At 35.6% G+C, this 8833-nt stretch overlaps 1 long non-coding RNA gene across 1 annotated transcript in view; it reads right to left on the bottom strand.

The window, feature by feature from the left end:
• Positions 1 to 266: 266 nt before the first annotated feature.
• Positions 267 to 8833, bottom strand: part of LOC141571117 (uncharacterized) — a 270191-nt gene continuing 261624 nt past the window's right edge. The window contains exon 4 of the long non-coding RNA XR_012495713.1: positions 267 to 351. This is a non-coding gene — a long non-coding RNA (uncharacterized LOC141571117). The remainder of the gene's footprint in view (positions 352 to 8833) is intronic.

Below are 8833 nucleotides of genomic sequence, written 5' to 3'. Positions count from 1 at the left end.
TAATAGGACCAAACGAAATGCTGTGTGACTGTTAATACCACTGAGGACAGATTCCATAGCAAAGTAGATTATGTTACTGTTTGCTGAATACTTACATTTTCCCCCCAGGTATCCCACTCTGTAAGATTATGTATTCCCATCCTGTTGAATTAGGATTGGTCATGGGAGGAGCTGACATGTAGTACTTCAGTACAGAGTTGTTAAGATTCAGCGCATGAGTCACACTTTCTCTTTTCTTCCCATCATAAGACCATCAGTATACTTACCACACAGAGGTTCCTCAAATGCTGGAGGCTCCTCAGTGAAGATGATGATGGAGGAGAGCTGCCATCAACCATGAGAGACCTGTAGCTAAAATAAGGAATGATATTTGTTGTTGCAAATCAGTGAGATTTTGAGGTACTTTGTTACTACAGTATAATCTATCTGACTCTCATTAACACAGTGAACAACGCTGGTCATGTTATAAATATTTGTTAAATGAATCAATTTCTGCATTTTTATAGCAAGTCATTGTTCACACCACCTAATATTTGGGTTTAATATATCATAACTACCTGTGGGTGATATAGGGGCTACACTTCATTATTTCTCTCTCGTTCTAAACTATCATCAGGAAGAGTCCCTCTACATTTCTCCTTTGAGAATTTTGGGAACATTTCTTCTGTGCTCTGTCTTACATTTTCTTCCTCTCTCCAGCTTTGTTGGGATCACGTTTCCTTTGCTATCAGCGGCAAAGAGATATATATATATATATATATATATGTCACTGCATGTCATGTCAAGGAACAGCTGTCAATGATTTTAGACAATGGCAGTGTCAAAGTTGAACCTATTGACAAATGTTGAGGACACCAATGTCATCATCTACCACACAGGACTCTTTGTTCTTGTTATTTTCTCTTCTCATGAACTTAAATTTTTCATGGCATGATTCTTTTGGTTTTGATTTTCATAAAAATTGGATTCCCATCCACTGTCATGAGTACCTGGGAGGTGAGCTAGAGGACTATTAGAACTACAGTCATCATGCCTTCCTCAGAATCTTACCCTACTCCTATCCTGGCTCATTGTCTTTGAACTAAATTTGTACAATAATAGCTAAAATCTATTGAGGGATTATATGTCAACCACTGTTCAGAGAGCAGTTGAATATTTACACCAAACATATGATAAAAAAACAGAAACAAAGATGTTAAATGACTTTACCACGGTCACATAGCCAGGCCACCTAAGCTGTCTTACTTATAAACCAGTCTATCATATTTCTCAACTATACTTCAACTATTTTTTAAAAAATTTTTCGCTTAAGGGGTTTCTTGTACACTCACATAATCCCTGGTGGCCTCATTCCACTAATTTTCCATGCATGCCTAGTGGAGATCCATCTCCATAGAGGTATGGCCTAGTCTTGGCTGCCATATTGTTGATAAAAATTAAGGTGATGATGAGCATTTCCGATATCACTATGCCATTTTTTAATGGTACAATGTTTAAATAAACATCATTATGTTATTCGAACTCCATGACATACTTGGAAGCAAAAAAACTGCATTTATTTTCAAATAAATTTTTAAATATTTCAGTTAGTGCATATTCTCACTCCTTTGTAAAAAAAATTAATGATGAACTATGGAATTTTTTGTTTTTACACAAAATGTTGTTTTTTTTCCCCAATAGGACAACTGAACAACTTTGTCAGTCTGTGTGGTATACTATGTTGGAATGTGTAAAACAAATCTAAGTTCAAATAATAAATATAAAAATCCTATGAGAAGTAAATGGTTAATTAACTATGGTCCAAACATTAGACATACTATGCAGCAATTAACATGACTTCTTCTGTTTATAACAAAATTAGAAAATATTTATAATATAATTCTACATAAATCATTAGAATTTAAAATTATAGGTGTATTATATTTACAACCACTAAAAGTACCTGTACATATGAAAATAAACAAAAGCTGGAATGCAATAAATGCCATTCATAATAGCTGTATTAGGGTTGTGAGATTTGGGGGCAATTAAAAATTATTAGTTTTTAAATGTTTGATTATTTTTGCATAAAAGTAAAAAAAAGTAAAAATAGAACTTAATATTTTGAAAACTGGTCTTAAGAACTTTAGTATTTATACATGATGATGCATTTAATTTCTGAAATTACTATTTTAGTTATATTTATCAACAATCAAATTGTTGACTACATTCCCCTTCTTCCAACCCTGTCTTCTTTTTATGAAATTCAGTAGAGGAGTGAAGTAAGGTAAGTGGAATGGTTTAAAGAAATAAGATAAGCAGAGATCTTATCATAACTCCTTTGGGAGTACATAAGGTAATAAAACTCTACAGAGTTGTTTTTACTGGCAAATATTCAAATACCAGCCTTTGACTTAGAGCTTCACTGGCCAGAAATTGGCAAGGCAAGCTCTGTGCAATGTCCATGAATAAAAGTCCCTAACCTGAGTAGGGAAATTACCAAACTGTGTCTCAATTTTATTAGGGCCACTTTAAAGATCTAGTAACAAAGGTCCTAATTAGATTCTCTTGATTCTATCCCAGGTAATTCATCAACACAAAGATCAAGTTCAAAATCAGAGCTTTTGTATGTGGGATGGCTGAGAAATAGGCAGCACATATCCAGCCATCTTAATTCCTTACCCACGGCAGACATGAATAATCTATCTAGCGTTTTTTTTTATATTCCCACACTGGGTTTCAAATCCTTTTCTATATACACGCTAGGCAATTCATATTAATTGAATGGAGTTCATATGAAATGAAACTATTTGACATTCCATGCTTAACCCACTGGTTTTTTAGATGAGGGAACTGAGACCCATAGAGGGAGGTATGAAACTAATTCTAAGCGTTTTCTATTTTCAAAACACACTGATACATATATGTATATGGTTGTATGAAAAAGGTTGTTCACATTCCCATTTGATGGATGAGGAAACCGAGTCTCAGGAAAAGCAGAAGCACAAGCTCACAGTCCTCACTAGCTACAGATGGACAACTGTAATGCAATTCTTTTGACCTCTGGTCTAGTACATTACTACCACCGAGCTGTAAGTTAATGTTGTTCTTTCTCTGAAGAAATTAATGAGTGATGTTCAAAGAATCCTTCTTGGGTCAATGGCAGCCACTCATCTCCCCATGAACCAGAAGAAACAGGCTCATAAATAATAAACCACTATGCATAGCAGCCACCTGGCACCTAAATATTAATGTGCATGTGAAATACTTTTACAGAACCATATTAAAGGCATTAAATAAATGCCGGCACTTGAAAAATTACTACTTTGGGTCACTGTTGGCCACTAAATTCTATGGTCTGGCTATTAAAGCACCAACTTTTAGACATTCCAGTTTCCTGGGCTTTTCTTTTCAGGAAAACAGTATCTTCCTGGACAACAATGAGAGCAGTTTGAAGCCTAAAACTTGCAACCATCATTACTATTTATGAACTTGGAGCCATAGTGATTCTTAACAATTTCTACTCCCTTCCCCCAAATCTAATTTTGCAATTCCTCAGCAACCTGAGCAACTCAGTCTGGATTGTTCTCCACAGTACAGCAGAATCAGGTACTCTGCTTGGATGGAGGACTAAGCACTACCATCAATGATTCAAATATTTGTTCCCTTCTCCAGTGCCTTCTGGGAAAACTGACTCTCTAAGAGGGAAGTTTTTCTGATGAGGAAAGTTCTCCAGCTTCTGTCCTACATAAATCATGTCGTGAATTACTTTTATTGAATTCCTTTCCATTTGTTTTCTATTTAGTTCTTGTTGCATTCCCTCTAGGACTCATACATCCCTCCTGTACAGTAAATTCTAATCTGTTTTCAAAACAAATATGCAATTGATGAAAGAAATATTAGAAGGGCAGAACGAAAAAGCTAATCTTGATTGTATATTTAAGACTTATTTGAAAGCCAAATCTTTCCCCACATCAATATATTATCTGACTTCCGTAAAAAAATCAAAGGCAACATATATATTCTTTGTAAATATAATTTTAAGCAAGAGGAAGAAAATGCCATCTACATACCCCTGGACCTCAGCCAATTTCTACAAATATTCTCCAAATCTTCTCCTGCCTTGTTGGTACAATTCTTGCCCATCTGACTTTATACTCTCTAGCATCATTTTCTACTCTTTCCTTTTCAATCAGAGCCATGAAGGTGGAAAGAAATTCTCTGGAATATGGCAAAACCAGCATAATGGGAACCTTAGAAGGTTTGTGCTGGCAGCAAAGCAGAATTCACACCGGCTATACCATACCACATGTGGTTTCGTGGTATGCACTTAGGGTTCTCAGTCATAGATGTCCATGGTGTAACCAAAAGTATATTATAATTGGTCATGTTCTAATAGGAGATATATTGTTTTAAATATTACTTTACATAATAGCCTAACTTCCTAGGCAACTTTTTGAGCTCTTCCACATTCAAGACCAGAAAAATAATGCCAGCTCCTGACAAATATGAAAAATCGTGTTTACAATTGATTGTGATATATTTTGTTCCCTTTAAATAATATTTGTCCTTTAATTATTTATTAGAGTAATATGTTTTCTGTGGAAGAAGAAGATAAAAATCACCCCTAATGTGATTGTTAAGATATAATAATTGAGAACATTTTGATTATTTCCTTCTAGTATTTTCCTGCCCATTTAGTTACATAACAGTAATCAAATAATTAGGAGAATACTGCACACACAATTTGTTCTATCTTTTGTCACTTAAGCTATAATAGGTGTTTTCCCATATCTGATTTGAAGTCAAAATAATAGGTATCTTAGAGAAGAAGCGAGAGAGTAGTGTTTAAGACAAACCATGAAATAAATTCTTAGGCAATGGGAATAATTTATTTTTTGAACAGGATGGTGGTTACAGGGTGTAATTCTCTAATAACTCATTGAGTATATACTTATGATTTGTGCATTTTTCTGTTCTGTATATTATACTTCAACAAAAATTTTATTTAATACATACATCACAAATTAATTGGAAAATTATTAATAATGACTGTAAAATACTCCACTATAAGGTTCCACAATGATTAATTAGGCCATTCTTTCATTGTTAGATATTTGGTTTACTGCTTTCTAATACTAGAAATAATACTGTTATGAAAGTATTTGTACTTAAATATTCATTTGTGTCACATTCACCTGGGATAGAGTTTTAGAAGTATTTGCCCCTTTCCAAGGAGAAATGACACTATAATAGGTAGAGGGATTAATGTCAGTAAATTTTCTGCAATTGCATTTAGTAATGGATTAAACATGGTAGACCCTTCAAATTCTCACAGCTGGAACCTGAAATAGAAAATGTGACTGTTAACTCCCTAACTGAGCCCCATCTGCAATTTGGACAACAGGTGAGACAGTCTTCATCCCAACAAAGATGAGTGATTGTTCAATTGGGTAAACCATTTTTGAGCACTGAGTCCTTGGCAGGACTGTCCTAGACACTAGGATTCAGAGATGACAAAGCTACAGTCCTGCTTTTATTTAGAAATAAGAGTTGACCCTGGAGGAAACACTTTAAAACCAGTGTGGATACTAACATTCCCCCTCATTTCACACCTTCACCTGTATATTGTGATGATAATACTTACTTCAGCGGTTTGTGGTAAGGACCAAAGAGCATTCCGAAGCAGGGGTGCTATTCAAAATGTTTAACAATCCTTATATACTGGCAAAACCAATCAGAACAAATGATGGTTCAGACAAAATGGAGGCCAGTGGTGAAGAACTGCCCTCTGTCCAAAGGCATCTGGCTGAATACTTTGTACCCTACCCCAGCGTAGTTATTGACAGTGCTTAGTTTTTAGGTTCTTTATTTCTTTACTTCGAGGTGAATTAAAACTCCCTCAAACTCATATCTGGTTTTTGAATAAAGGTATTTTACTTTTAAATATTTGGAGAAAGCAACCCAAAAGGTATGATTTGTGCTCAAAAACTCTTCCTTTAATTTTCACCCAATGGCAGTCATTGGAACTCTTTGCCTGTTCTTACCATTTTCTCTTCTGTATTTAACTTTTATCTCTAATGCTGACAGCCATAGATTGTTGGGAGAAAAATTACATCACATATTTACTCCTAAAAATTAGCAATGAATATAGGAACCATGTGGGAGGTGGAGATGGGGCATGGGCCCTACGTATATAAAAAATAGAAAATGAAAAACCCAAACTTGATATCCTGGGAGCAAGTTTCAGATTTTTGAGTTCCATGAAACTGTTTCGGAATTGTATCTAATTTACTCCCATCAAAGTATGGATCATTATAGAGATTGAACAATAACTACAACCATAAAGATGCTCATTAATGGAAGGAGAACTGACTCTGGGTGGTGAACACACAATGTGATATATAGATGATGTAATACAGAATTGTACACTTGAAGCTTATGTGACTTTACTAACCACTGTCACCCCAATGGACTTTAATTTAAAAAAAAAGAAAGGAAAAAATTACTGTAGTTTTTAAAAGGTATTATGGTTAAGCAACTACAATTCAACAGGAGCAACTCAGAAATATGTTAACATTTGTTCTTTAATTCAGGAAGACAAAAGCACTACAGGAATGATCCACTGGAGCGGCACTCATCTTATGTCACATTTGAGTTCCTATAAGAATTCTACATCTTGTTGCCATCTGAAGAACTCTGTTTGGATACATAGGTAATGTGGAGTCAAGGATGATAACATTAGAGTATCATGATTGCAATAGGGAATGAGAGTTTTCTGTAAATTCATATTAAAGAATGACATTTAATTTTTCAGGGTATAATACAGCTTGTATTATATCCAGCACATTTCTCTGCCTCTGATAAATGCTTAATACACATTGTAGGAGCAAATAAGGGCAGAATAAATGTTTCCGGGACACCAGAGATAATGTGAAATCTTTGGAAAAATATGTACTTTGTTATCTGAGGAACATGGGCTGAAGATCTGACTCCATTAATTACTAGCTACGTGACCGTGGGCTAGTCATTTAAACTCTTAGAACCTCAAATTCCTTATATGTGAACATGAGAAAAATAACATATTTTCAGAATTGCTACAAAATTTAGAAGTGATATGTGTACAGTGACTGACATGTAATAAAATCATAAGTAATAATAACAAAAATAAGTAACAACATAATTATATTTGTTAGTGTTATACATAATATAAAAGTCTGGGAATCATGGAAATGAGGAAAACCCTTAAAAAAGAAATCCTCCTCTTGTGGTATCCTTAACATGAATGTCAATGAGGAAATTCATCAGTTGTGACTTAACAGAGATAAATTTAGGAAAATATCCCCAAAGAAACATTTTTGTAATGAAGGCTTCACTTGCCTCCTGGAGCTTTTGTCAAGTTAAGTTGGTTTCCACAATAACCCAATTTTGAAGTATAAATATTGATTCTTTGATCTTGGTAGGAGGCGTCCTCAGTGAGTTCTTGGACAATAGGCAGGTAAATACCTAAGCAACAGCTGCCCCAGGAATCCAAATATTTCACATTTCATTCATCTTCTCATGAAGCTTCACTGGATCAAACACTAGGCAGACTCTTTTTTTTTTTTACCCTGATCCAGTTAAATTATCTAGAAGCAGAAGAATGCTTTCGTTTGTCACTACAAAGTCTAGAGGTAGAAGTGAGATGGAGTAAAAAGTTAATCACATTCTCCTCAGGTCGACTATAATTTTATCCTTTTTTTCTCTCTCACGACTGGATGAAAACTACTCCATGCCCACCAAAGTTTCTGAGTTTTGCCCTTCAATTTCCAGCACCAGATCTCCCCCTGCACTGGCTCTGCTTTGCTCTATGTTCTCCCGGTTGTCTTTATACCCAGAGCCACAAGTGGGGTCAGCTGCTTTTGAGGATTCTCTTCTCAGCAAAGTCAGAACACAATCTGGGACCTTTGTGAATACAAAAGAAGTGAAGCTCTAATGACTTTAGAATATGGTATCTTCAGAGAGATGGTGATGAGTAGGATTGGAGTAACAGAATATAAGACGTACATGACTGATGCACATTTATATATAGGGACGGTGTACGTGGGAGCATGCATGTGTGTGCTAGCACACACACACACACACACACACACACACACACACACACACATCAAACTCAGTCTCAGATAACCCCTATTCTTGTAATGTTATAAAATTGCCTATTGTGGTCTGGTCAAACTATATATCATACTTTCTTTGGCCTCTAATGTCAATACTACCAATAAAAGTCAACTTGCTCACCAAGTGCCTGATACATGCTAAGCACTTTATATTGATTATTACAATTACTCCTCTCACTTACCCTCTAAGGGAGGTACTAGTAGCATCAACAGCTTACAGAAAAGAGAAGCTTAAGGAGCTGAAGGAGTTTCAGTAACCTATACAGTCTCAGTGGTGGTAAGCAATAGAGCCCAGATTCCAATCCAGATAGCCTGACCCCAGAACCCGAGCTCAGAGCATTCCATTGCATTCCTCTTCAGCTATGTACTGTACAAACCAAGCCCAATGAAAAGAATTGAGGCATGGTGACTGATGAGATGCACATATCCTGCTGGTGGCAGTTCTGAGATGAACTTCGGTGGGCCCTCAACAGAATTTATTTTGCACAAAAATCAGGACAGAGGAAGACAATTAGGCATTGTTGATGGTTCTTTCTGCTTCTCTTCACCCTACCCCATACTAGTTCATCCTGAACATGGTCACTGATTGATCATGTTACATCTTGTTTAAAAACCACTTTGGAAAAAAAGTGCAAAACAAGTTAATAAACTTCCATGATTGAATTCTTCTGTAGGATACCTTTGTGTGTTACTGG

Source organism: Rhinolophus sinicus, linkage group LG04 (assembly GCF_036562045.2).
Source record: "Rhinolophus sinicus isolate RSC01 linkage group LG04, ASM3656204v1, whole genome shotgun sequence".
Taxonomy (NCBI): Eukaryota; Metazoa; Chordata; class Mammalia; order Chiroptera; family Rhinolophidae; genus Rhinolophus; species Rhinolophus sinicus.
Note: the sequence above shows the minus strand (reverse complement) of the source record. Positions and strands in the feature narration are given on the sequence as shown.